The sequence below is a fragment of the Ambystoma mexicanum genome, chromosome 5q, assembly GCF_040938575.1.
Source record: "Ambystoma mexicanum isolate Mex_15411 chromosome 5q, UKY_AmexF1_1, whole genome shotgun sequence".
Lineage (NCBI taxonomy): Eukaryota > Metazoa > Chordata > Amphibia > Caudata > Ambystomatidae > Ambystoma > Ambystoma mexicanum.
Window position 1 is genome coordinate 508,237,055 of NC_090933.1, and position 27,018 is coordinate 508,264,072.

General features: G+C 42.4%; 3 long non-coding RNA genes across 3 annotated transcripts; 1 reads left to right on the forward strand and 2 right to left on the reverse strand.

Annotated features, from left to right (window-relative positions):
- Positions 1-317: 317 nt before the first annotated feature.
- On the reverse strand, positions 318-1,114 carry LOC138498603 (uncharacterized). The gene is made up of 3 exons (XR_011278777.1): positions 964-1,114; positions 751-836; positions 318-618 (listed from the first exon to the last, which is right to left on the reverse strand). It is a non-coding gene; the product is annotated as an uncharacterized lncRNA (long non-coding RNA).
- Positions 1,115-5,912: 4,798 nt separating this feature from the next.
- LOC138498604 (uncharacterized) lies at positions 5,913-6,709 on the reverse strand. Its single transcript, XR_011278778.1, has 3 exons — positions 6,559-6,709; positions 6,346-6,431; positions 5,913-6,209 (listed from the first exon to the last, which is right to left on the reverse strand). It is a non-coding gene; the product is annotated as an uncharacterized lncRNA (long non-coding RNA).
- Positions 6,710-11,894: 5,185 nt separating this feature from the next.
- LOC138498605 (uncharacterized) lies at positions 11,895-12,663 on the forward strand. The gene is made up of 3 exons (XR_011278779.1): positions 11,895-12,045; positions 12,173-12,258; positions 12,387-12,663. It is a non-coding gene; the product is annotated as an uncharacterized lncRNA (long non-coding RNA).
- Positions 12,664-27,018: the final 14,355 nt, after the last annotated feature.

Genomic DNA, 27,018 nt, shown 5'->3' on the forward strand with positions numbered 1-27,018 from the left:
GGCGAGGAAGAAAAGGAGAGCCCAGTCATAAATATTCACATTATCATTTTTAATTAGTAATTTATTACCATTATAAAATTGCATAATATATAAACATCAAATCAACAATAAAATCGATGAATTGATTATAAAATACTTGTCAAATCTAATGCCTCAAGCCATTCAATAGCAGTTTAGTTGCCACAATTCGTAACCTCATGTTACTCAAGGTAAAGCATCGCTGTCTCATTTTAAATTCCATCCAAATAGTCAAAGTGCTATGGAGAGTGGAGAGGGCAAATAGTTAACAATTGAATAAAGTGCTAAGTGCAACCAAGTGCTAAGTGCCAAGTTGTTAACAAAGAAATAAAGTACTAAATGCAAAAAAAGTGCTACGTGCCTACTGTGCATACATGATCTTAAAATATCATAACAGTTTCGGCGAATTCAACCTATCTGGCTCCATTGAGCGAGTCAGTAGTCGCCTTCCTCAGGGCGCACTAAATATTGCAAATAAAAACCTGGAACGAACTAATGCTTAAATTTTTTGTCTATCATTCAGTAGTTCTTGCAGGTAAAACTTTGTACAATTCATAAGAGCTTGATTGTAGATCTGAAAGTCTGTGGGAGACGTTGACCCTTAATGAAACACATTAAAACAGACAAAATAGAAAAAACTTTGTTAAAATACAGAGTATAATGAGTGAGCCTCCTAATTTTCGATGCCTCTAGCCATGGAAATAAAACCTGGGGATATATATATATATTCACCTAAGTTGGTCCAGAAGTGGTGCCGAAAAATGTGTTTGTTTCGATCCGCCACCCAAACAGGACTGGTGATGCAAATAAATTTACATCTACAAAAGACAAAAATAAGAAGCTAAAAGAGATATCACTAGATTATCTCAGACTTCGATTGCTAAAACACAGTGTCCCCTGTCTCCACAGAGAACAGATCAATATGTTACCCCTTCTATTACCAACCTTAAATTGTAGAATGTTTTAGCCTCTAATCGTGTCTGCAATCGACTCTATAATAGATAAGGATAGGGAATATTCCAAATCTTCGAGTCTTCGACGGTGTGGGATCAAGTTGGAAGGAGAGGCCAACAAATGCTAACCCGTAGGTGAAAAAACCCTAAGAAAAAGGTATAGAACAAGGTTTGCATATTAAAGGTTGTAAGCCATTAGGTGCAGCAATTAAAGAAGCGTTTTGAGTTGAAAAAGTAAACTGCATCAAATTAAATGGGTTCAGACAGGGTGGGAGGATGAACTAATGCTTGGATCAGACAAATGCCACTTGCACAAGCCTGTCCTAGTTTGTCATGTTGAAACTGACAATTCTGGACCTCTAGTGCACCCGTTTCAAGCCACTGTAATAGTGTCAAAGTTCTAATCTAGGAAAGTCTTTTATCTAGATTATTAAATAGCGGGCTCAGGTTCGCGCCGTCCAATATAGTCTCCTCCACAAGATGTATAAATATGCACAAAACTCGAGACATTAAATCAAGCTAAATATATGTCCTATGTCCTGTCGGTAACATACAAGGAGACTAAATGCGGCTCGCGGAGAGGAGAGCCTACAGATATATATAAAATAGCAAAGTATTCTCACCCGGTACAAGCCTTCTCTTTCGTCTCTGAATGCAGCTGCCTGAAATGCACACCATCCGATGTGGCCTCCGCGGCTGTGTTTATAAACACACGCGGTACTAGAGACAGAAACAAGACTGCGTATGTGCCCTTTGGCCTATAGAGACTAAAAAAGGACTAAAGTACGGTCTCGCCACACAGAAAACCTACAAATGTATAAATGTATGTTAGCAAATGTAGCATGAATGGATGTGCCAACAATATTACCTACTCAGGCTATATTTAAATAACTGGCGTAAAAAAACGCTGTTGAGTGTTGTATTCAACATTGTACGCGAAATAGCACCCTAATCAAATAGGGACTATATGCGTCAATTTTAAGTCCCATAAATGCTCAAAGGGGACATAATTTCTAAAATACAGGGACCAAGGCATAAGTTGCCAAAATGGATGTGTTAAACAATCATCAGCGGACCTGGGTGAGGATCCACTTGCAGTGATCTAGTAAAAAAGTATATATATGTGTGTGTAGCATGTTAAGGTATACAATGGAGCCATTCCTCTTGGCGATTAAGTCCTGTCTCATAACTATTAGTGTTATACATCCACCATTGTTCCCTTTGCGCCAAGCGGGATGCTGTGTTGTTAACATCAGTGCCATAGACTTTTTCCAAAACGCACCATTTCAAGTTATTCAGATCATGATTGTTTTCGACAAAATGAGACACTAAGGGAGCAGACACAATTTTGTTTCGAATTTTAGATTTATGTTCGCCAATTCTAGTTTTGATAGGCCTAGATGTTCTACCAATGTACGTTAAGGCACAGGGACAGATAATTACGTAAATCACGTTTTTGGTGTTACACGTGGTATGATGATTAAGGTTCCAATTTTTACCATTAATCCCTACAACGGATCCAGTGATTGTAGAAGCACATTGGTTGCAAAAACCACATGGAAAGTGTCCTTGGATGGATTTGCCACCCCACAATCCTGTCACCGTATTCAATTTAGGTCCAGTACTCGACCTGTCGGCTTTAGTGAGCCAACTTTTGAGGTTCTTGCCTTTCTTGAATGCAAAAATAGGTTTTGCAAGTCCTGGATTATTTAGTTGAAGCAGATGCCAATGTTTCATAATGCTTTGTTTGATCTTGTGATGAAAGGTGTTGAAAGTCATAGCGCAAACTAGCCGCTCCTTAGTAATATCTTCCCGGGAATGTTTCTCGAGGAGAATATCTCGATGCTGGGATCTGGCTCTTTTGCGAGCTTGATGAAGTAGGTATTTAGGGTAGCCTCGCTGATGCAGTCTATCTTCAATAATGTTCGCCTGAGTCTTATAGTCTTCCAATTTAGTACAGTTTCGTCTAGCCCTGAGAAACTGACTATAAGGAATGCTCTTGCGCAATGATTCAGGATGAAAACTGTTGAATCTTAAAATAGTGTTCCGATCAGTTTCTTTTCGGTACAGGTCAACAATAATGCAGCCCTCAAAGTTCTTGATTAACAAATCCAAGAACGGCAAAGAGGTGTTATTGGCTGTCATAGTAAATTTGAGGTTCGTATCCATCGCATTTAGCCATGGAAGAAATGCAAGGTGATCTGCCTTTGTTTTGTCCCAGATTATAATTATGTCATCAATATAGCGTTTATACAATTTAATGGCATCTCTGTAGGGATTAATGTCTGACAAGGTACACCTGTTTTCAAAATTCCACATAAAAAGTGTGGCGTAATTGGGGGCAAATGCTGCCCCCATCGCTGTTCCCTTCACTTGTAGATAATAAGAAGACTTGAAACGAAAATAATTGCGTGAAAGAGCTATCTCAAGTAAATCTATTAGTATTTCAGTGGGAACTACTTGAATGCCTGGCCGTGAGTCCAAAAAGTCTTTCATTATTTTTAAAGATTCCATTTGTGGTATATTGGAGTATAATGACTCCACATCTAAGGTCATAAGTATGTCGGAATCATGATTAAAAGGAAAACCCTCAAGATGTTTAATGGCATCAGTGGTATCAGCCAGGTATGTTTCAGTAGAGGCCGCCAATGGCTTCAGGAAATAATCTAAAAATTGACCAATGGGTTCTAATATAGATCCACATAATGACACAATAGGGCGTCCTGGCGGATTGAGGAGGTCCTTGTGTATTTTGGGAAGTACATATATGAGCGGAGTCCTAGTTCCCTTAATAGTAAGGAAACGAAATTCCTTATCATTAATGGCTCCACTTTCTAGTGCTCGTTGAGCAATCGCTGCAATTTGAGCTCTGATGCTTTCCGTAGGGTCACTCGGAAGTTTCCTGTATATAGCTGAATTGTCAAGCTGGCGCAAAATTTCATTGTCATATTGATGAGAGTCCATGACAACAATTCCACCTCCCTTGTCTGCCTGCTTTATGATTATCGAGGTGTCTGACTTAAGTTCCTGAAGGCTGGCCCAATCCTGTCTACCAAAATTGAAGCAGGAACCCCTGCTATAATTGTTAGATGTATTATAGCAGGAGTTAAAGTCTTTGAGGACCGCCTTTTCAAATACCGCTGTCTCGTCAGAAACCATTTGTAAGGTCGGAGTGAAGGTAGATTTACATTTTAAAGTAGTATGAAGGCCGTCGTCACCATTAACATGGGCTTGATTCCCAAAGAAGTCACGCAAACGTATTTTGCGAAATAAACCACGTAATTCAATCTCTACCTCCATTTTGGAGGGGTTTCTCATAGGAACAAACGAGAAACCCTTCTCCAAAATTCGAGTCTCATATTCACTAAGTTGTCTCTTAGAAATGTTGTATACTGCCGATGGTAGGGCTACCTGCGGTATGACCTTCTCCTGGTTTCGAAATAATTTTGTAATGGGGGGGCCCCTTGATCGGGGGGCGGAAAAGGGAGGTTAGGTGGAGGAAAGGGAGTATGTGGGCCTTGAGGAACAAAATTAGCTGGACGGTTATAATTTTGATACTGCCAATATGGACGTCCTCGGCCTCGATTATAACCTCTGTTCCAATTCCTACCCCTATCCCTATTACCTCGAGAGTTTCTAGTAGGATATGATCCATTGCCATCGGATGATGTATCCGAAAAAGTAACTTTCTTTTGAAAGGGGGTAGTGCCCTGTTGAGGATTATTGGGATCTCTCCAATGTCCTGGGCCCTGGTAGTCTGCGGACAAATAAGGATAGGCCGCCTCCTTAGAAAAGGCTAGGATATCCTTTTTAAGTTTGTCCATCTTTTTGTTAGTAGTGATTTTAACAAAATCCTTGGTATGTTTTTCTATAAGCTCTAATTTCTCCTTTATGTTAATGATGGTGGTATCCAAGGCAAATACTGTCTCTGCCTTATCTATTTCATCCCCAATGATGGAACTTTTCTTGAGGGCAGTATTAATTGTTAACAACATCCTGTCCCGACTGCATTTAGTTGCGACTCCTGAGAATAGTGTTTTATATTCTTCATCGTCTATGAATAAGCATGGCTCATTTCTAACCAAAAGGCCCTGGGGAATAATATTCTTTTTTAAATATTCTGTCAACAAGTGACTATGCATTTCTGTTCGAAATTTTTTCTTTTTCAATTTAATAATGCTGTCACTAGTGATCGAAGAACCATCATTGGGGCCCATAGTCCCCTCAATGTTGTCAAAAAATGATGGAACGTTAATGGCATCTGCCAACTGTTCTTCACTGAACGAGACCACATCAGTGGCTGCCATAGTCAGAGAATAATGATAAAGCAGAATTAATCTGCACTAGAAGTAGGGGAACAAAGGGTCTGTAGTGCAGAGAAAGGGTCACTGTGTAAAGCAACACGGGAAAAAATTCCCAAAATATTCCCAAAATATTGTCTCTAATTTCGAACAACCCATGCAACACGAAGTTGCACCAATAATATATCACAACGGATGGGTAACCCCTATACCATGGAACTGGGGAACAACAAAATTACAAAAAAAGATCCCGAAGGGAAAAAGGGAGTTCACATGGAGGAGTACTGTATTAATTTGAGTACTCAATTATGGAAATAGAGGCGAGGAAGAAAAGGAGAGCCCAGTCATAAATATTCACATTATCATTTTTAATTAGTAATTTATTACCATTATAAAATTGCATAATATATAAACATCAAATCAACAATAAAATCGATGAATTGATTATAAAATACTTGTCAAATCTAATGCCTCAAGCCATTCAATAGCAGTTTAGTTGCCACAATTCGTAACCTCATGTTACTCAAGGTAAAGCATCGCTGTCTCATTTTAAATTCCATCCAAATAGTCAAAGTGCTATGGAGAGTGGAGAGGGCAAATAGTTAACAATTGAATAAAGTGCTAAGTGCAACCAAGTGCTAAGTGCCAAGTTGTTAACAAAGAAATAAAGTACTAAATGCAAAAAAAGTGCTACGTGCCTACTGTGCATACATGATCTTAAAATATCATAACAGTTTCGGCGAATTCAACCTATCTGGCTCCATTGAGCGAGTCAGTAGTCGCCTTCCTCAGGGCGCACTAAATATTGCAAATAAAAACCTGGAACGAACTAATGCTTACATTTTTTGTCTATCATTCAGTAGTTCTTGCAGGTAAAACTTTGTACAATTCATAAGAGCTTGATTGTAGATCTGAAAGTCTGTGGGAGACGTTGACCCTTAATGAAACACATTAAAACAGACAAAATAGAAAAAACTTTGTTAAAATACAGAGTATAATGAGTGAGCCTCCTAATTTTCGATGCCTCTAGCCATGGAAATAAAACCTGGGGATATATATATATATATATTCACCTAAGTTGGTCCAGAAGTGGTGCCGAAAAATGTGTTTGTTTCGATCCGCCACCCAAACAGGACTGGTGATGCAAATAAATTTACATCTACAAAAGACAAAAATAAGAAGCTAAAAGAGATATCACTAGATTATCTCAGACTTCGATTGCTAAAACACAGTGTCCCCTGTCTCCACAGAGAACAGATCAATATGTTACCCCTTCTATTACCAACCTTAAATTGTAGAATGTTTTAGCCTCTAATCGTGTCTGCAATCGACTCTATAATAGATAAGGATAGGGAATATTCCAAATCTTCGAGTCTTCGACGGTGTGGGATCAAGTTGGAAGGAGAGGCCAACAAATGCTAACCCGTAGGTGAAAAAACCCTAAGAAAAAGGTATAGAACAAGGTTTGCATATTAAAGGTTGTAAGCCATTAGGTGCAGCAATTAAAGAAGCGTTTTGAGTTGAAAAAGTAAACTGCATCAAATTAAATGGGTTCAGACAGGGTGGGAGGATGAACTAATGCTTGGATCAGACAAATGCCACTTGCACAAGCCTGTCCTAGTTTGTCATGTTGAAACTGACAATTCTGGACCTCTAGTGCACCCGTTTCAAGCCACTGTAATAGTGTCAAAGTTCTAATCTAGGAAAGTCTTTTATCTAGATTATTAAATAGCGGGCTCAGGTTCGCGCCGTCCAATATAGTCTCCTCCACAAGATGTATAAATATGCACAAAACTCGAGACATTAAATCAAGCTAAATATATGTCCTATGTCCTGTCGGTAACATACAAGGAGACTAAATGCGGCTCGCGGAGAGGAGAGCCTACAGATATATATAAAATAGCAAAGTATTCTCACCCGGTACAAGCCTTCTCTTTCGTCTCTGAATGCAGCTGCCTGAAATGCACACCATCCGATGTGGCCTCCGCGGCTGTGTTTATAAACACACGCGGTACTAGAGACAGAAACAAGACTGCGTATGTGCCCTTTGGCCTATAGAGACTAAAAAAGGACTAAAGTACGGTCTCGCCACACAGAAAACCTACAAATGTATAAATGTATGTTAGCAAATGTAGCATGAATGAATGTGCCAACAATATTACCTACTCAGGCTATATTTAAATAACTGGCGTAAAAAAACGCTGTTGAGTGTTGTATTCAACATTGTACGCGAAATAGCACCCTAATCAAATAGGGACTATATGCGTCAATTTTAAGTCCCATAAATGCTCAAAGGGGACATAATTTCTAAAATACAGGGACCAAGGCATAAGTTGCCAAAATGGATGTGTTAAACAATCATCAGCGGACCTGGGTGAGGATCCACTTGCAGTGATCTAGTAAAAAAGTATATATATGTGTGTGTAGCATGTTAAGGTATACAATGGAGCCATTCCTCTTGGCGATTAAGTCCTGTCTCATAACTATTAGTGTTATACATCCACCATTGTTCCCTTTGCGCCAAGCGGGATGCTGTGTTGTTAACATCAGTGCAATAGACTTTTTCCAAAACGCACCATTTCAAGTTATTCAGATCATGATTGTTTTCGACAAAATGAGACACTAAGGGAGCAGACACAATTTTGTTTCGAATTTTAGATTTATGTTCGCCAATTCTAGTTTTGATAGGCCTAGATGTTCTACCAATGTACGTTAAGGCACAGGGACAGATAATTACGTAAATCACGTTTTTGGTGTTACACGTGGTATGATGATTAAGGTTCCAATTTTTACCATTAATCCCTACAACGGATCCAGTGATTGTAGAAGCACATTGGTTGCAAAAACCACATGGAAAGTGTCCTTGGATGGATTTGCCACCCCACAATCCTGTCACCGTATTCAATTTAGGTCCAGTACTCGACCTGTCGGCTTTAGTGAGCCAACTTTTGAGGTTCTTGCCTTTCTTGAATGCAAAAATAGGTTTTGCAAGTCCTGGATTATTTAGTTGAAGCAGATGCCAATGTTTCATAATGCTTTGTTTGATCTTGTGATGAAAGGTGTTGAAAGTCATAGCGCAAACTAGCCGCTCCTTAGTAATATCTTCCCGGGAATGTTTCTCGAGGAGAATATCTCGATGCTGGGATCTGGCTCTTTTGCGAGCTTGACGAAGTAGGTATTTAGGGTAGCCTCGCTGATGCAGTCTATCTTCAATAATGTTCGCCTGAGTCTTATAGTCTTCCAATTTAGTACAGTTTCGTCTAGCCCTGAGAAACTGACTATAAGGAATGCTCTTGCGCAATGATTCAGGATGAAAACTGTCGAATCTTAAAATAGTGTTCCGATCAGTTTCTTTTCGGTACAGGTCAACAATAATACAGCCCTCAAAGTTCTTGATTAACAAATCCAAGAACGGCAAAGAGGTGCTATTGGCTGTCATAGTAAATTTGAGGTTCGTATCCATCGCATTTAGCCATGGAAGAAATGCAAGGTGATCTGCCTTTGTTTTGTCCCAGATTATAATTATGTCATCAATATAGCGTTTATACAATTTAATGGCATCTCTGTGGGGATTAATGTCTGACAAGATACACCTGTTTTCAAAATTCCACATAAAAAGTGTGGCGTAATTGGGGGCAAATGCTGCCCCCATCGCTGTTCCCTTCACTTGTAGATAATAAGAAGACTTGAAACGAAAATAATTGCGTGAAAGAGCTATCTCAAGTAAATCTATTAGTATTTCAGTGGGAACTACTTGAATGCCTGGCCGTGAGTCCAAAAAGTCTTTCATTATTTTTAAAGATTCCATTTGTGGTATATTGGAGTATAATGACTCCACATCTAAGGTCATAAGTATGTCGGAATCATGATTAAAAGGAAAACCCTCAAGCATCAGAGCTCAAATTGCAGCGATTGCTCAACGAGCACTAGAAAGTGGAGCCATTAATGATTAAGGAATTTCGTTTCCTTACTATTAAGGGAACTAGGACTCCGCTCATATATGTACTTCCCAAAATACACAAGGACCTCCTCAATCCGCCAGGACGCCCTATTGTGTCATTATGTGGATCTATATTAGAACCCATTGGTCAATTTTTAGATTATTTCCTGAAGCCATTGGCGGCCTCTACTGAAACATACCTGGCTGATACCACTGATGCCATTAAACATCTTGAGGGTTTTCCTTTTAATCATGATTCCGACATGCTTATGACCTTAGATGTGGAGTCATTATACTCCAATATACCACAAATGGAATCTTTAAAAATAATGAAAGACTTTTTGGACTCACGGCCAGGCATTCAAGTAGTTCCCACTGAAATACTAATAGATTTACTTGAGATAGCTCTTTCACGCAATTATTTTCGTTTCAAGTCTTCTTATTATCTACAAGTGAAGGGAACAGCGATGGGGGCAGCATTTGCCCCCAATTACGCCACACTTTTTATGTGGAATTTTGAAAACAGGTGTATCTTGTCAGACATTAATCCCTACAGAGATGCCATTAAATTGTATAAACGCTATATTGATGACATAATTATAATCTGGGACAAAACAAAGGCAGATCACCTTGCATTTCTTCCATGGCTAAATGCGATGGATACGAACCTCAAATTTACTATGACAGCCAATAGCACCTCTTTGCCGTTCTTGGATTTGTTAATCAAGAACTTTGAGGGCTGCATTATTGTTGACCTGTACCGAAAAGAAACTGATCGGAACACTATTTTAAGATTCGACAGTTTTCATCCTGAATCATTGCGCAAGAGCATTCCTTATAGTCAGTTTCTCAGGGCTAGACGAAACTGTACTAAATTGGAAGACTATAAGACTCAGGCGAACATTATTGAAGATAGACTGCATCAGCGAGGCTACCCTAAATACCTACTTCGTCAAGCTCGCAAAAGAGCCAGATCCCAGCATCGAGATATTCTCCTCGAGAAACATTCCCGGGAAGATATTACTAAGGAGCGGCTAGTTTGCGCTATGACTTTCAACACCTTTCATCACAAGATCAAACAAAGCATTATGAAACATTGGCATCTGCTTCAACTAAATAATCCAGGACTTGCAAAACCTATTTTTGCATTCAAGAAAGGCAAGAACCTCAAAAGTTGGCTCACTAAAGCCGACAGGTCGAGTACTGGACTTAAATTGAATACGGTGACAGGATTGTGGGGTGGCAAATCCATCCAAGGACACTTTCCATGTGGTTTTTGCAACCAATGTGCTTCTACAATCACTGGATCCGTTGTAGGGATTAATGGTAAAAATTGGAACCTTAATCATCATACCACGTGTAACACCAAAAACGTGATTTACGTAATTATCTGTCCCTGTGCCTTAACGTACATTGGTAGAACATCTAGGCCTATCAAAACTAGAATTGGCGAACATAAATCTAAAATTCGAAACAAAATTGTGTCTGCTCCCTTAGTGTCTCATTTTGTCGAAAACAATCATGATCTGAATAACTTGAAATGGTGCGTTTTGGAAAAAGTCTATGGCACTGATGTTAACAACACAGCATCCCGCTTGGCGCAAAGGGAACAATGGTGGATGTATAACACTAATAGTTATGAGACAGGACTTAATCGCCAAGAGGAATGGCTCCATTGTATACCTTAACATGCTACACACACATATATATACTTTTTTACTAGATCACTGCAAGTGGATCCTCACCCAGGTCCGCTGATGATTGTTTAACACATCCATTTTGGCAACTTATGCCTTGGTCCCTGTATTTTAGAAATTATGTCCCCTTTGAGCATTTATGGGACTTAAAATTGACGCATATAGTCCCTATTTGATTAGGGTGCTATTTCGCGTACAATGTTGAATACAACACTCAACAGCGTTTTTTTACGCCAGTTATTTAAATATAGCCTGAGTAGGTAATATTGTTGGCACATTCATTCATGCTACATTTGCTAACATACATTTATACATTTGTAGGTTTTCTGTGTGGCGAGACCGTACTTTAGTCCTTTTTTAGTCTCTATAGGCCAAAGGGCACATACGCAGTCTTGTTTCTGTCTCTAGTACCGCGTGTGTTTATAAACACAGCCGCGGAGGCCACATCGGATGGTGTGCATTTCAGGCAGCTGCATTCAGAGACGAAAGAGAAGGCTTGTACCGGGTGAGAATACTTTGCTATTTTATATATATCTGTAGGCTCTCCTCTCCGCGAGCCGCATTTAGTCTCCTTGTATGTTACCGACAGGACATAGGACATATATTTAGCTTGATTTAATGTCTCGAGTTTTGTGCATATTTATACATCTTGTGGAGGAGACTATATTGGACGGCGCGAACCTGAGCCCGCTATTTAATAATCTAGATAAAAGACTTTCCTAGATTAGAACTTTGACACTATTACAGTGGCTTGAAACGGGTGCACTAGAGGTCCAGAATTGTCAGTTTCAACATGACAAACTAGGACAGGCTTGTGCAAGTGGCATTTGTCTGATCCAAGCATTAGTTCATCCTCCCACCCTGTCTGAACCCATTTAATTTGATGCAGTTTACTTTTTCAACTCAAAACGCTTCTTTAATTGCTGCACCTAATGGCTTACAACCTTTAATATGCAAACCTTGTTCTATACCTTTTTCTTAGGGTTTTTTCACCTACGGGTTAGCATTTGTTGGCCTCTCCTTCCAACTTGATCCCACACCGTCGAAGACTCGAAGATTTGGAATATTCCCTATCCTTATCTATTATAGAGTCGATTGCAGACACGATTAGAGGCTAAAACATTCTACAATTTAAGGTTGGTAATAGAAGGGGTAACATATTGATCTGTTCTCTGTGGAGACAGGGGACACTGTGTTTTAGCAATCGAAGTCTGAGATAATCTAGTGATATCTCTTTTAGCTTCTTATTTTTGTCTTTTGTAGATGTAAATTTATTTGCATCACCAGTCCTGTTTGGGTGGCGGATCGAAACAAACACATTTTTCGGCACCACTTCTGGACCAACTTAGGTGAATATATATATCCCCAGGTTTTATTTCCATGGCTAGAGGCATCGAAAATTAGGAGGCTCACTCATTATACTCTGTATTTTAACAAAGTTTTTTCTATTTTGTCTGTTTTAATGTGTTTCATTAAGGGTCAACGTCTCCCACAGACTTTCAGATCTACAATCAAGCTCTTATGAATTGTACAAAGTTTTACCTGCAAGAACTACTGAATGATAGACAAAAAATTTAAGCATTAGTTCGTTCCAGGTTTTTATTTGCAATATTTAGTGCGCCCTGAGGAAGGCGACTACTGACTCGCTCAATGGAGCCAGATAGGTTGAATTCGCCGAAACTGTTATGATATTTTAAGATCATGTATGCACAGTAGGCACGTAGCACTTTTTTTGCATTTAGTACTTTATTTCTTTGTTAACAACTTGGCACTTAGCACTTGGTTGCACTTAGCACTTTATTCAATTGTTAACTATTTGCCCTCTCCACTCTCCATAGCACTTTGACTATTTGGATGGAATTTAAAATGAGACAGCGATGCTTTACCTTGAGTAACATGAGGTTACGAATTGTGGCAACAAAACTGCTATTGAATGGCTTGAGGCATTAGATTTGACAAGTATTTTATAATCAATTCATCGATTTTATTGTTGATTTGATGTTTATATATTATGCAATTTTATAATGGTAATAAATTACTAATTAAAAATGATAATGTGAATATTTATGACTGGGCTCTCCTTTTCTTCCTCGCCTCTATTTCCATAATTGAGTACTCAAATTAATACAGTACTCCTCCATGTGAACTCCCTTTTTCCCTTCGGGATCTTTTTTTGTAATTTTGTTGTTCCCCAGTTCCATGGTATAGGGGTTACCCATCCGTTGTGATATATCTCTCCAATTTGGCCAGATCTTCTAGCATTGAAGTTGCCCAGACTTTGGCACCATAGAGAACCATCATTGTGATCTTAGACTGGTAGAGTTGAAGCAGTGTACCAATCGAATGCCCCCACCCTTCTACGCAAATCAACAAAGTCCCCCTAATGTGGCATTAGTTCTTAGGCTGTCTTCAAAATGAGTTGCACTCTTCAGTCTGCTGTTCAGATGTATTCCTAGATACTTATAGGAATAAACCACATCTAATGGTTTTACATAAACCTCCCATTTCTGTGTTTTCCTTTTCCCTGAATCAAATATCATAATTTTGGTTTTAGTTATATTTATAACCAGGGGGTTTGTCTCTGCATACACCACAAGTGTATTCAATGTGGCGTGTAGGCCCCCAGGAGTTAGATCTAAAATAACCAGATTGTCTGCATATCCCAACCACTGCATCGGTACTGATCCTAACTTGGGTGGGATAGCGAACGGATTCTTCAAGGCCTCACCTAGGTCGGCCAGGTATAAAACCATGGGTGCCAATGTACACCCCTGTTTCAAACCCTTGGATGTGGCTATCCAGGCCGTAGTGCTACCATGGCTATCCAGCCTGACTTTAACTCTAGTCTGTGAATATAATAGGGTAAGCATTTTTAATAGCCCTGATGGTATATTTTTGCTTTCCAATTTGTACCACAACCTTATTCGATCCACCGTATTGAAAGCAGCGCTAAAATCGATAAATGCTGCATACACCGGACGTTTCCTAATTTCTACCTGCTGTATTATGGTGGTTAAGTCGAGGATGCGAATATTCGTACTTGAATTTTTTCGGAAGCCGGTTTGGTTTAGAGGAATAATATTGGCCTCATTCATCCATGCCGCAACAGTGTCCTTGCAAATATTTTTGCCAGCACATCCTGCATTGCAAGGAGGTGATAGTAGGATCCTCAGGTCTTCCCTTTTTTAATATGGGCATGACTATGCTATCCCGCCAAGAGCTGGGTATCATCTGCAGCTTCTGTATACACCTGAACTGGTGATGTAGTGTCAATGACCACATCAACGGTTCAGATATTACCAAGGTGCTACATATCCCGTCCAGGCCTGGTGCTCTAGAGAGGCCTTGCTGTTCCCAATTCCTTATCTGCCCACTCTCCACCCAATACACAACTAATATGCCCCCCTCCAGATCTGTTCTGGCACAGCATTTAGTACCTCCCCACTATGGACCTTTGCATTAACAATGCACCAAAAGTTTTTTGTGTCATTAGTTAGTGAGGAGTGCACTAATTCCCTCCATGATTGACATTTCCTTAGAGTATTTGTGGCTTTTTAGCCTTTTTGTTTATCTTAATTTAGCAGCTTTGGTCTCTTCGCTATGGGAGGCCGCAGTAATTGGCTTTTTTGCAATAAGTCGCATTTCTTCTCTCAGCTGCCTTTTTCTCTCATGAATGGCACTGTCGTAGTTGTAGGAATGAAAGTTTATCCTCCCTACACGTTCCCTCCCCTGTTGACTGATTTTAGTTATGGAACACTCCTGAATTTCCCACATGGTGTTCTCAAAGTGAGCCAGCAGCACTGAGGGGTTTTCTTCTACCACATTAATGTATGCCAGCAGAGCATTGTGTGCCACAGGTATTGCCGTGCTTAGGCTGGTATCTTTCCAGGAAATACGGCTCATAGCCTTATTGATCTGTAACTGGCCTGTGTTTGCCTAAGCATTTTAAATTCATATCTTGCCAACAGGCTAGTCCATTTATGACCCCAGCAGTGAGTTCTTAACCTGGATTCCCTGCCAGCAGTGTCCCCTGGATGTCTCCCACTAGGAAGACATCGTGACATGGTATGCTGGCATTGAAATCGCTGCAAGGGAAAATGGACCCGGTGGTCTTCAGCCTGATCAAAATGTCTTCCATTTCCTGAAGCATCTTGGCAACATCTGCCTCATAAGGGGGAACATATTGGGGGATCTCCCACAAGTCATGCATCCAATAGGATGTTAGGTGAAGTGCAGCTGTGTTCCTTTAGTCCCATGATGTTTTTTGCCCTTAGGGCAAGCCCTCCTTTAGGCCGTCCCCTAGGCCCCTCTTCCGCTTTTCGTGTTATAAAGTTCCACCCATTCACAATGAGAGGGGCCGTTAACCAGGTTTCCTGGAGCATTACAATACCCAGTCCATCCAAACATTAAAATAAACCTTCTTTTAAGAACAAATGTGTATGCCCCCTAGTGTTCTAAGATAGAGACAATACTGGGTCATCACTATTAGGGTCACAAATCTTGTGACCCCCCCTTTTTTCCACTAGGTTGGCCCATGATTTCCAGTGGGTCTCTTCACCCCTCATGTCCTGCTTCCTATTGCCCAGCTCCTTAGAACTGACCATAGTTTGACACCCATACACAGGAGGAGGGGCCCTAGATTTACGGGCCTGCACCCTTCTCCCTATCGGGCTAAGGAGCAGCTCTTCCCCTTACAGCATGGACATTTGTTCATGATTTTTGTGCGAGTACACAGTAGTCACATTGCAATCATAACCTAGTTTAAATAATGCTTCTTCTTGTTGTAGGACAAATGTGACAGAGTCCTCAGATTGAAAATGAATACAGGAGGAAGCAAACTCTGCTTGCTCACATATGTCCACTATCTTTAGGTCTCTGCTATAAATGAACCTGAGTGGAATGATGACATATAACAGATTCAGGAATCGGGCGCGGTATATATAAGAGTCCTGGGGCTTTTGGAATACAATTTTTATCCTCATGACCCTATAGGACTGTGGGGTAGGAGGTCCCCATGTTTCTCCACATTGGCAGATGAACTGGCTACCGGTTTGTCAGTTGGATGAGCACTGCCAGTAGTCAAGTTCGCAGCAGGCTCGATATGCGTAGCAATGCAGATTTTCTGTCCTGTCTTCTCAGAATTTATTTTAGAGACATGGTCCTTGTTGACTTTAGCTTTGCTGCTAATATTTGTCCGCTGCTTCGGGCTGCTAGCTGTGTTTTCCTCATCATCTTCCACCTCCAGATATACAAAGAACACACAGTTAGTAGGAGGGGTGCTGCCATCAGCCGTCGGCTGGTCACCTTCTACTAGTCTCCCAACTTCCAATAAGTTTATCAAGGGTAATTTTGTTTTAGTGATTTTAGCCTTCAACCTTTTCTTAGTGGAGAGGTCCACATACATGGCAGCATGCTTAATTGCCTTCTTTCACCTTTGATACCAAGAATTGGGGTCGGGGGAGGTAGCAGTATCCATCATGTATCAAATTGTTGTCCCCATCTCTTTCCTTGGCAGAGAGTGTATATTCCTTAAGGCTTCAGAAGTGGTTGTCAGCCCACTCATAAGTTTGTCAAAATTCCCTGTATGTATATATGAGGTTTTCAAAAGTCCATTAACCGGATTAGCTATTTTTTCAATCCTGTTATCAAGTGCGTTGGGCTTAGATTCATTTGTTATCATTTTCAGCAGCAGTTGTCTCAACAGGGATTCGAGTATGTTAAAGATTGCAGTAGGGAAGTCACTGTCGACCAATGCTACAGAATGATCTCTTGCCTCATCAAGAGCTTTTGTGCTTAGGTCTGCCTCCATCTCACTAAAAACCCCAGAGTTGGTAGATCTAAATAGTTCACGGATGGAGTGGAACAAAGAATTAAGAGGCAGGGATGCAGTACTTGCCACACCGGTTTGATACCGTGGTTCATGCTCTTCTTCAATACTCAGATCTGATGAGTTAATTGTGACCGGAGCAGAGGCCTCATTTGACCATAATGTTTCATAAGGTTCAGCCTCATTAATTACAGACATGGATCAAAGGAAGCAGGAGTGTTCGAAGCTGTAACGTTTGAGCTGAGTAGGTTGTTGAATGATACGTTTAATAGAGAAGGGAGCGGGGTAGTTAAGGCTTGCACTACCGCCTCAATGGTCTTAGTCCCCAAGCAAGGAACGGAGCTCAATAGATCTTTCGTGAGGTCTGTGGCCAGGTCGATTAGCAGGCTCTTGCCCTCCTGTACTAAGGGGGAAAGTAATCAGTCATTTTTTAAACCAGAGAGGATGTCCCCACTGTATCCTCAGGTATCACTGTGCGTTGAGGACATTTGCGTCCTGAATTCCGCTTCTTTTTCTTTACCTCCGAGGGCACCACTGGATTAAACTACAGAGATATCACAACTGCCTCCATGTTTTCAGGTGTTTCCTTAACTATTATTCCCTGAGGTGAGGTTGTGGGTAAATTACAGCGTAAGCGCCTCTTGAACATAGCGAGGTGCTTCGCAGTGACTGCAGTGATAGTGGTCGTGGGATAGCACTTTGGCATATTTAGTGCTGTTCAGTATAAACTGATCGTGACACAGATCTGGGCAAAGACACAATTCAAACCATAGCACTTACACTTTTCGGGCTGCTATCACGTAACCAACCGTCCAGATGAATGAAAAGAAGGATCTGTTACCCTTACTCCATGGTTATCAGTGCAGTTGCTTCTCTCACTCTCCACTCCTCAACTTCCGGACACCAGGACACTCTACGACACTCCGCTATGCTTTGCTGGAGTGGCAGCATATGCAGGGTTAGCAAGGTCTGCCTCCAGCAAAATAATTAAATGATAGAAAGACTTCTGCCGGGTATCGCTGCTAATTGCTTGTGTGGACACACCAGGGCACTCTACCACACTCTGCTATTCTTCGCTGGAGTGGGAGAGTATGAAGGGTAGGCAAGGTCCACCTCCAGCAACAACAAAAAAACAAAGAAAATGGTAGAAAGACTTCCACCGGGTATCGCTGCAAATTGCTTGTGTGGACACAACAGCACATTCTACCACACTCCAGTACGCTTCCCTGGAGTGGGAGAGTATGTACGGTTAGCAAAGTCCGCCTCCAGCAAAAAAAAAAAAATGGTAGAAAGACTTCCGCCGGGTATCACTGCAAATTGCTTGTGTAGACACACCAGGACACTCTAGCACACATAGAAAACATTACAGAAAACCTCAAACACCAACATCCTAATAAAGACATACAAAAAAGAAATAGCTAAGTTTCAAAACACATCTGCTGAAATGCCAGACCAAATATGTGTCTGTCGTTGCAGAGCGTTTTATCAAAAGAGCACAAAAATAGATATAGCTTACAAAATAGAAGACAATGAAGACTCCCAATGGTTCTAACTAGCTTTATATCTAAGAGCAGAAACTAAATACAAATAACAGACTCCTCAAAAGTTTGCACGTACTGCAACACAAAGCTTGACAATCATCAAATGCAATCACGTGCTATAACTAATAACTTGTACAAGAGCATTATAATCCAAACAGTGAACCCATTTCATGCTATAATACGCCTTCAACCGAAATCAGCCATACTACCTACAACCGAGTTACTAAAGGGCATCTGTGGCAAAGTAGTATATTTGCCATTAGATCTTAAAGAAAATGTACAAACTCTATGAGTACAACGACCAAAAGATCAATCTCAAAGTGAACTACTTAATGGTGTGCCAGCAAAAGACAAAAAATTTGCAACACCTAGTCGACTTAAACTAAGTTAGACATTCCTAAAATATGTAAAAGAAAACAATGAATACTACAAAGATATAAACATAGAGGAAAACTTAAGAGAAAGCACCCAAATTATTTAAGACTCACCAGCAACTGGCCAACGTATAGATCCTGTTACTTCAGCCAATATTTTAGACCAGCATACAATTCACCCACTACACTCCGAAGACACCATTGACAATGCATTAGACACATACCAAATGCATCAAGCAAAAGGATCCCCAATAAGCATATGGGAAAAAAAATTAGAGACATGTTCTTTTCCTCTACTCTTACCTACAGGAAAAGGAGGAAGATGTGATGAAAGGTCCATGCAAATTAGTGCATCAGACGATCGCTCTTTAAGAATGTATTCTGAAGACCCCAGATTCAGACTAAATGTCAAATACATTATCCACCTCCTCTTTGAAAGTGAACTAGCAACTCTACCTTATGGAGTTGCACACACATTAAAAACAGGCTCTAACTTTTTAAACATATCCGCTACTGTAAGGAAGGCATGGTATCAAGGTAAGACTAGTGACCACAGTTCAAGGGTGTTCATTGAACTCTCACAAGGGTGTGATAAACGTCTCTCTAAACCTAAATCTAAAGATGGGAGCAAGCTGCAACCATCGAAATATTAAAGAAGGTAGTGGTAGTCTTGTCAACATGAAAATGGCCTATACTAAGAATAACCTATTGCCAAATCTTACCGCTAATTACAAAATAGTGCGGGATAATGTTCATGAAAAATAAAGAAGTGTTCACAAAATGATAAGTCAGGATGTTCAGGCCATTGGCCTCCCTTCCCCACGTTTTCAGCACGGGGCAAGGTGGTTCATTCAAGCAAAGCACACTCTGGCTTCTTCGGCACAAGGACACAGTTCCAGTACCAACATCCGGGCCTTCTGTGCCCAGGCTCTTATGTTATCAAAGTCTCTTGATTCAGAGGGCCTGATGTACCAAAACAAACGGAAAATTCCTTTACAAAGATTCAGATCAGGTGAGGTACTCTTCACCCCGTATCTCCTTCAGCCGGGTTCAGACACCTTTTTCAGAATTAGTCTCGGACCTATTTCAGCTTGTTGGCATCCCTCAGCTGGGTTCCCATTTGCCACAACAATATCTTTTCTCGGGTGACTCACATTCACCCTGGATACCCCTCAGCCAGGCTCTGATCCCTTTTACACAATTAGTCTCCCTCAGCCGGGCTCGGACCTATTTCAGTTTGTTGGCATCCCTCAGCCGGGTTCACATTTGCCAGAACAATATCTTTTCTCGGGCGACTCAAGGTTCACCCCGTATCCCCCTCAGCCAGGCTCAGATCCCTCCTCCACAATTAGTCTCCCTTAGCCGGGCTCAGACCAATTTCAGTTCATATTAGCTATCAAAGTGTTTCAAATGTGCACAGGGCTTAGCTTGACCCACTGCAGGACTCCTTCGATGTCAAAGTTCGACAATTTTACACTCTCAGCTGGATACCTAACAGAGACCTTGAAATGAACACCCACGTGTTGCCGGACAACTCTGTATATGGTATCTATCTTGGTTTCAAAAGTTCAGTCACTCTTTGAATATTCAATTATGTTTGCATCGTTCATCACATATGCCTCATACTCTTGACAGCTCCTCATACAATGTTGCCGCTTGCAACCATGTGTCTAACACAGACAGTTCTGCCATCAGTCTCCCCGACTCACCGGCTGTGCTGATGTTACTGGCGCTGCTTTCTTGTGGGAGCCAAGGACAGCACCACAGTGACAATCGCTCGTTCTCTGCTTTGTCTATCAATGTAATAGGGCCCCGTTTACCTTCGATATACACTGCAATGTTCTTCAGATTTCATTCCTGGTTTTATGTTTCTTTCCTCGAGAGCTCTTAAAAGTTGTGGTTCTTCTCAGAAAAGGTCAAGGGTTGTTCCCTCCTTGCAACCCTCTCTGGTCTTGCCGTCTTTCTCCTTGTATTAAACTGCCATCTCGGAACTGCTGCTTCCTCGTGTGTTTTGCCTTGCTCAGGGTGTGCTTTTGTGCTCCGCCTTATATCCATGTGGGGAAGTGTGATGGAGGTCAGGTGTGTGTGATTTTCAGCAATTGCCTGACTCTGCCTGACCCTTGTGTTGGGACATGTCAGGTATATGGCTCGAGTGTTAGTCCATCTTATCTCATAGTGAGCTGTCCGTGAGAAAGTGTTTGTGTTGGTAAAGGGGGGAGGGGTTGAGTTCCTAAGTATCCTACCTGGTAGGATGGGGAAAAGGTGTTAGAGGAAAGGGAATAGGGTGAATCACTGTCCGGTGTCCCACTCCCACTCCCCGAAGACCCCCCCATCCAGATGATCCTACCACACTGGTCCACCCCCAGGAACTGGATCCAAAAGCAATGGCCATGTCCTGGGCCACCTGGATGGCAGATCCCTGAGGACTAGCTGGTGAGACACCTTCAGGTTTCTCAAACTACCCAACTGCTTCAAAAAATAAAAGACAAAGATGAAGTTGTGCAGTCAAGTATCACAAATCTCTTGGCAAACATGAGTGGTACAAAAGAATACTGGTTCTGACGTCACGCTGATGTACGTTGTATTATAAGGAACCTAGGCCCAACCAAATGGTTGGTTACTTTAAGTTGTGCAGAGTACGCATGGGATACCTGCACGACTTCTTATGCACTGCAAACCAAAATAAAGACGCAATAGATATAAAAACACCAGAAGAACTCTGTTCTCTTGACCCTGTCATTATTTAAAGGTACTTTCACCATCACTTCATTGTCATGCTGCACTTTATCTGCAATAAAACTAACCCTCTTCTTTTGGAGGAAAGAAAATCAATCCAGAGGAGCACCACACCACCACATGCTTTTGTGGATAAAAGATGCTCCTAAATTTGCCATTGATAGTGACGCCACTGTATTTACAGTTTATTGAAAAATACATTACCTGTGACATCCCTTCAGAAACCACAGAAAGTGACCTACATAAACAAGTCTTACGCTTCCAAAAACATAAGTGTGGCAAATACCGCCGACATAGATATAAAAACAAAGGCAAATACTATACCAAATGTCATTATGGCTTCCCTAGACCATTTTTCAAAAAGGACAAGTAAATAGCTTGATGTCTTCTGTTAAACACAGCGTAAAAGGCAAATCCCCTAAAAATACATACGCCATTAAAAGGAACAAAGCATCCAAGTACATTAATGATTACAATGCAATCATTGCCCTCTTGTGGAATGCAAACAAAGACATGTGATACACTGCAAACCATTCCACTGCAGTTGCAAGAAAGGTCACAGCCTCAAAAAAGCTGAGGAAACAGAGTTAAAAGACATCTGGGATGACATATCATATGACAAAACACTACCACAAAAATTGTACAGCTTCCGTATAAAAATGCTCCACCATAGAGAATGCAGGTGCTACGAAGCTGCTGACCATTTAACAGGTACAGCCTTAGGGGGCGTGGCCTGAGCGCATGGAGTGAGGAGGTATAGAAAAGGAGCTCCCGTCTGCAATGATTCCATAACTAGACGGAGAGGAGGTACCTGGACGGTGGAGAAGCAACCCACTTGCGTGGGAAGGGGTCACCTACACCCCTGTGGTGATTTCACCTGAAATTGGTGTTTCCCTGTGGCTGGAGGGGCCACAGAAGTCAGGGTCCCCCAGCGTCCAAAGATGGCAGAGGGTGCTGCAAGGGAGGAGCCTGGCCTACCCCGCGGCCGCCAGTGCCTGGATCCTAGTGACGCACAAGAGTGAAAGGAGACCGACGGGAGATACACTGGTGAAAGCAGGGGACCAGTACAGATCTGATCGGCTGCCCAAAACGGATGGCCTGGCACGGTGCATCCCAGACCCACTAGCGACTGGAGGAGCGAGATGAATGCCGTAAACACACACGCAGACACACTCTGTGATACGACTGAAGCCCGCCACAGCGTACTACGACTGATGCAGGTAGTTGGAAGAGCTCTGGGGACATTGGGTCTTGGAGCACCTAACCCGAGCATATGTCGGTAGAGCGCTGCCCAGAGTGATAGTGTATGGGACTGTGTGAGCCCTCCTGGCTGGGAGTGATCAGGACAACGCCACTACCTGGGTAGTCTCACCACGCAAGGGTGAGACTGACAATATACGGCTGTGAAGCCTCTCTCGCAGAGAACTCAGTGTGAGAGACCGCGGGGAGCACAACGGAGGAGACACAAACTGAAATGAACCGTGCGTGACGTGGCCCCATTGTATTGCATGCAGTCATAGGCGGTAAGTGCTGGCCAGAGACAAGGGATCACTCGGGCAGGGTGGAATCGCTGCACTAGTGCGTAGCACTGCTGGTCTGGTGCGGCTTGGAAGAACAATGGCTGGGACAATCAGGGTGAAGTACGGCATATGGACCTGGCAAGTCAACAGTATCGGCGCAGTGCACATTCTGCGGTCAATAGATAGATGTCACATAACGTCCTGAAGTGGCCACAACACTGAACGGACGAGTAGCTAGGTGGGCTGCTGTATCTGCGGGTAGGAGAGGTCCACCAGCAGACCCAGCAATGGAGCGCGGGCACGAAATGAATGGGGATGCCGCCCCCTTCAGTACATAGTCTAGCGTGATACAAGAAAGACACTGCGTAAGAAGACTTCCAGATCCTTTGATGGGGACACGGCGGTGGCAGGCTGAGAACCAACAGAGGGGACTACTGGCTGGGAAGTGCAGTAGGAGCGAGGTGCCTGCTGCCGTGATCCCCTACCCCCCGGTTGAGAGTCTTATCAGGCAGTGGCAGTGCAACCCCAGGGGCGCTCAGGAAGGCGGCATTGACTGGCACACATGAGCACTGTTGGCGACATAGCGGGGAAACCTGACATTCTGCAGCCATGGGCACTGCTAAGAGCTGGTAGCACCTATTAGTACTGTGAATATACAAAATATACAAAGGGGGGAAAAAAAGAGGAACATGTAGTTGCGCAACAACATAAGAGACAAGTACTTAGCGACTGCTGGTGGCAAAACCAAACGCGAGCAGGCAAGGACATGTCCCCATCTAAAGGGAAGAACAAGGCCTCAATTATGGACTCCTTCAATAATGCAGCCAGGTCTCGTGACTCGGTGCAGGGCAACGCCGTGGCACAGAAGGAGGCGGAGGCACTGGAGATTGGCAACAAAGATTGTAAGGATGAGGCAGGCAGGCAGAGATTTGGGAAAATAAAAAATCAGCCTTTTATTCAGGTATGCAAAGAATAATTTGGAAAAAATTGAAAAACAGAACTTCAATTCAGTCTTCTGCTTCGTCCTTGGTAGGGATGAACCTGTTGCCTTCTTAGGTTAACCCTCATACGCCCAGAGCATCTCCGGTGTGGCTCTCTCTCGGGTGTTCTGAAAGAAATCAGATGAAACACACACAGTCCGTTGTCAAGCTCTTCTTTAAATACGGAACAGAGGGTTTTTGACCAATCAGAAGGGACTTGTTTGTTGAGTCTATAAATACCCCCATAAGCCCGCCCCCTTCCTCTCTGTATGAAGGTTGTCATGATGTCTCATCCACCGTTCCAAATGAACCACACCTGGTTGTTTTACCTGGTCCCTCTGGGGTTTTTCCCTCCCAAGGGTTGCTGCCGAGCTGACGAACAGGTGAGTTTCGTGTTTGTATGCAGGAGCGGGGAGCGGGTATTGTCAAATCTTTGACACGTACTCCGTCTCGCTCGGCGTCCGTTTCTGTTTGCTCCTCACAGTTAATCAACGGACGCCAGAGACGCCGTTCACTTTCCTCGTGGTCCTGTCCCATGTCCATGCTCTCACCAGCCTTCGCAACCCCCTCTCACCCGAGCTGAAACCTCGGTTCACTGGCCGCAGCCCCTCAGTTGAGCTCCACCCCGTCTGCTTGGCGACCTGACCAGAAACCTCCCTCTGCCTGTGTCTCCCTCTTCAATGCATGGCCAGCCCCTGCTTCCAACACGGCAACCCCCCCTCGAAGAATCAAACCGTTCGGGTCGATCAACACTCCTGTACAAGTAATCAAGTACCACCTGAAAGGCAGCGGGCTTATGAAGGGTTTTGAAACAAAAAGCCTGTAGGGTGAGAAACCATTGCAGAATTCACTGGTTTGAATCTTTTTGAATCGCCAGCCACTGTAAAGAGGCGTGGTCTGTGAACACTGTAAATGTCCACCCCAAGAGGTAATATCTTAGTGTTTCCACTGCCCATTTAATATCAAGGCATTCTTTTTCTATTGTCGAATAAGCTTCTTCATGTGCCAAGAGTTTTTGACTGATAAAACCAACTGGGTATAAGTTCTCCTCAACCCCTTGTGAAAGCACTGCACCTAGGCCAGAACTGGAGGCATCTGTCTGTAGAAAGAACTCTTCATTGAAATTGGGACAACGGAGAACAGGTAGAGCTGAAATGGCTTTTTTTAACTGGTGGAATGCTTGAAGAGCCTCAGGATCGGAGCGTAAATCTTGTTTGTAGGTAGTTTTCAAGGCTTCAAGGCTTCAGTTAATGGAGCTGCTACTGAAGAACATAAAGGAATGAATCCCCTGTAGTAACCTACAAACCCTAAAAAGGCTCTTATTTGTTTGCCGTTACTTGGCATAGGAAGCCTTAGTTTGGCACCCACCTTATCCAACAGAGGTCTGATTTTCCCTCCTCCAACCAGATATCCTAAATATCGAGTTTGTTGTGCTCCTATGGTCGTCTTCTTTGGGTTGATTTTTAAACCTGCTGTGTCTAGTTCAGTAATTACTTTCTGCAGATGCATGAGATGGTCGCTCCAACAGTTGCTAAACACTATAATATCATCCAAGTAAGCCGAACAATACTCCCCATGTGGAGCTAATATCCAGTTCATTATTGGCTGAAAAGTAGCTGGGGCACCATGTAGTCCGAATGGTAATACTGTGAGCTGGTATAACCCGGATGGTGTCGCAAAAGCTGTCGTGACCTTGTCTTCTTGCCTTAAAGGAATTTGCCAGTAACCTTTGGTAAGGTCTATTGTAGTCAAATACTGTGCCGCCCCTAGCTTTTCCAACAATTCATCTATGCGAGGTATAGAACATGCTTGGTAGGTCGAAATGCCATTTAGTTTCCTGTAATCCATACAAAACCGGGGGGAAACGTCCGGTTTTGGTACTAGCATGATTGGGGATGACCAATGGCTTGTAGAACATTTGATGACTCCCAGTTTCAACATTTCCTCTACTTCCTGCTGAACTGCAGCCCTTTTGCTTTCGGGCAACCTGTATGGCTTTATTCTAACAAATTGATTCGGGAGAGTCTCTATGTTATGCTCTATCAGGTAAAAAGGAAAATACGTTCCTTAAAGGGGTAAGGAATTCCAACAGTTCCTTCTTCTTCCCATCTGTTAACTCAGACCCCCATTGAACCGACTGAAGTGCAGTTGGCTCTGCCTCTTTCTTGGTCGTTCATATGTTCATGACATGGACTCCCACGGTTTGAATAGTCCGGTTTTCCACTCCTTTAATAGATTTATATGATAATTCTTAGTTTTTTCTTTTCTGTCTGGTTGTTCTACTAAGTAATTGACTGGCCCTAACACAGCCAATACCGTGTATGGGTCTCTCCATTGGGCCAGCATCTTGTTGTAGAAGGTGGGCAACAAAACCAGTACCTTATGCCCTTTCTGGAATGAACGTAGCCGGGAGTTGCAGTTGTGATATTTCTCTTGGGTTGCCTGGGCTCTGCCTAGGTTCTCTTGTGCCAACTCTCTTAGTTTTGTTAGATTTTCTCATAGTTCTATAACATAGTCAGTGAGAGGGGTTTCCTCTTCTTGGTTTTCCCATTCACTTTTTGTGATGTCCAGGACTGTTCTAGGTTTGTGTCCAAATAACAGCTCGAATGGGGAGAATGCCGTGGATGACTGAGGAGTATCTCTTAGCACCATAAGGATCCATGGTAGTACTCTGTCCCAGTTTGCTTCTGATGGTTCAGTGATTTTTTTAACATCTGCTTAATGGTCTTGTTATACCTTTCTACAAGACCATCCGTTTGTGGATGATAAACCGACGTTCGAAGTTGCCTTATTTTTAGTTGTTGGCATACTTTCTGCATGACCCCGGAAACAAAATTCCTTCCCTGGTCGGTAATTATTTCAGCTGGTAAACCTACCCGGGCAAAAAAAGGTACCAAGAGATTGCATACATTAGTGGCACTGGTTCCCCTCATGGTGAAGGCTTCAGGGTATCTGGTGGCATAGTCCACAATGACTAGGGTATACTGATGACCGTGACTGTTAGGTTCCAGTGGTCCCACGATATCCATCCCAATCCTGAAAAAAGGTTCTTTTATCAGAGGCATTGGTTGTAATGGAGCCTTAGGGGGTATACAGGGATTTGTCATCTGACAGACCACACACTCTTCACA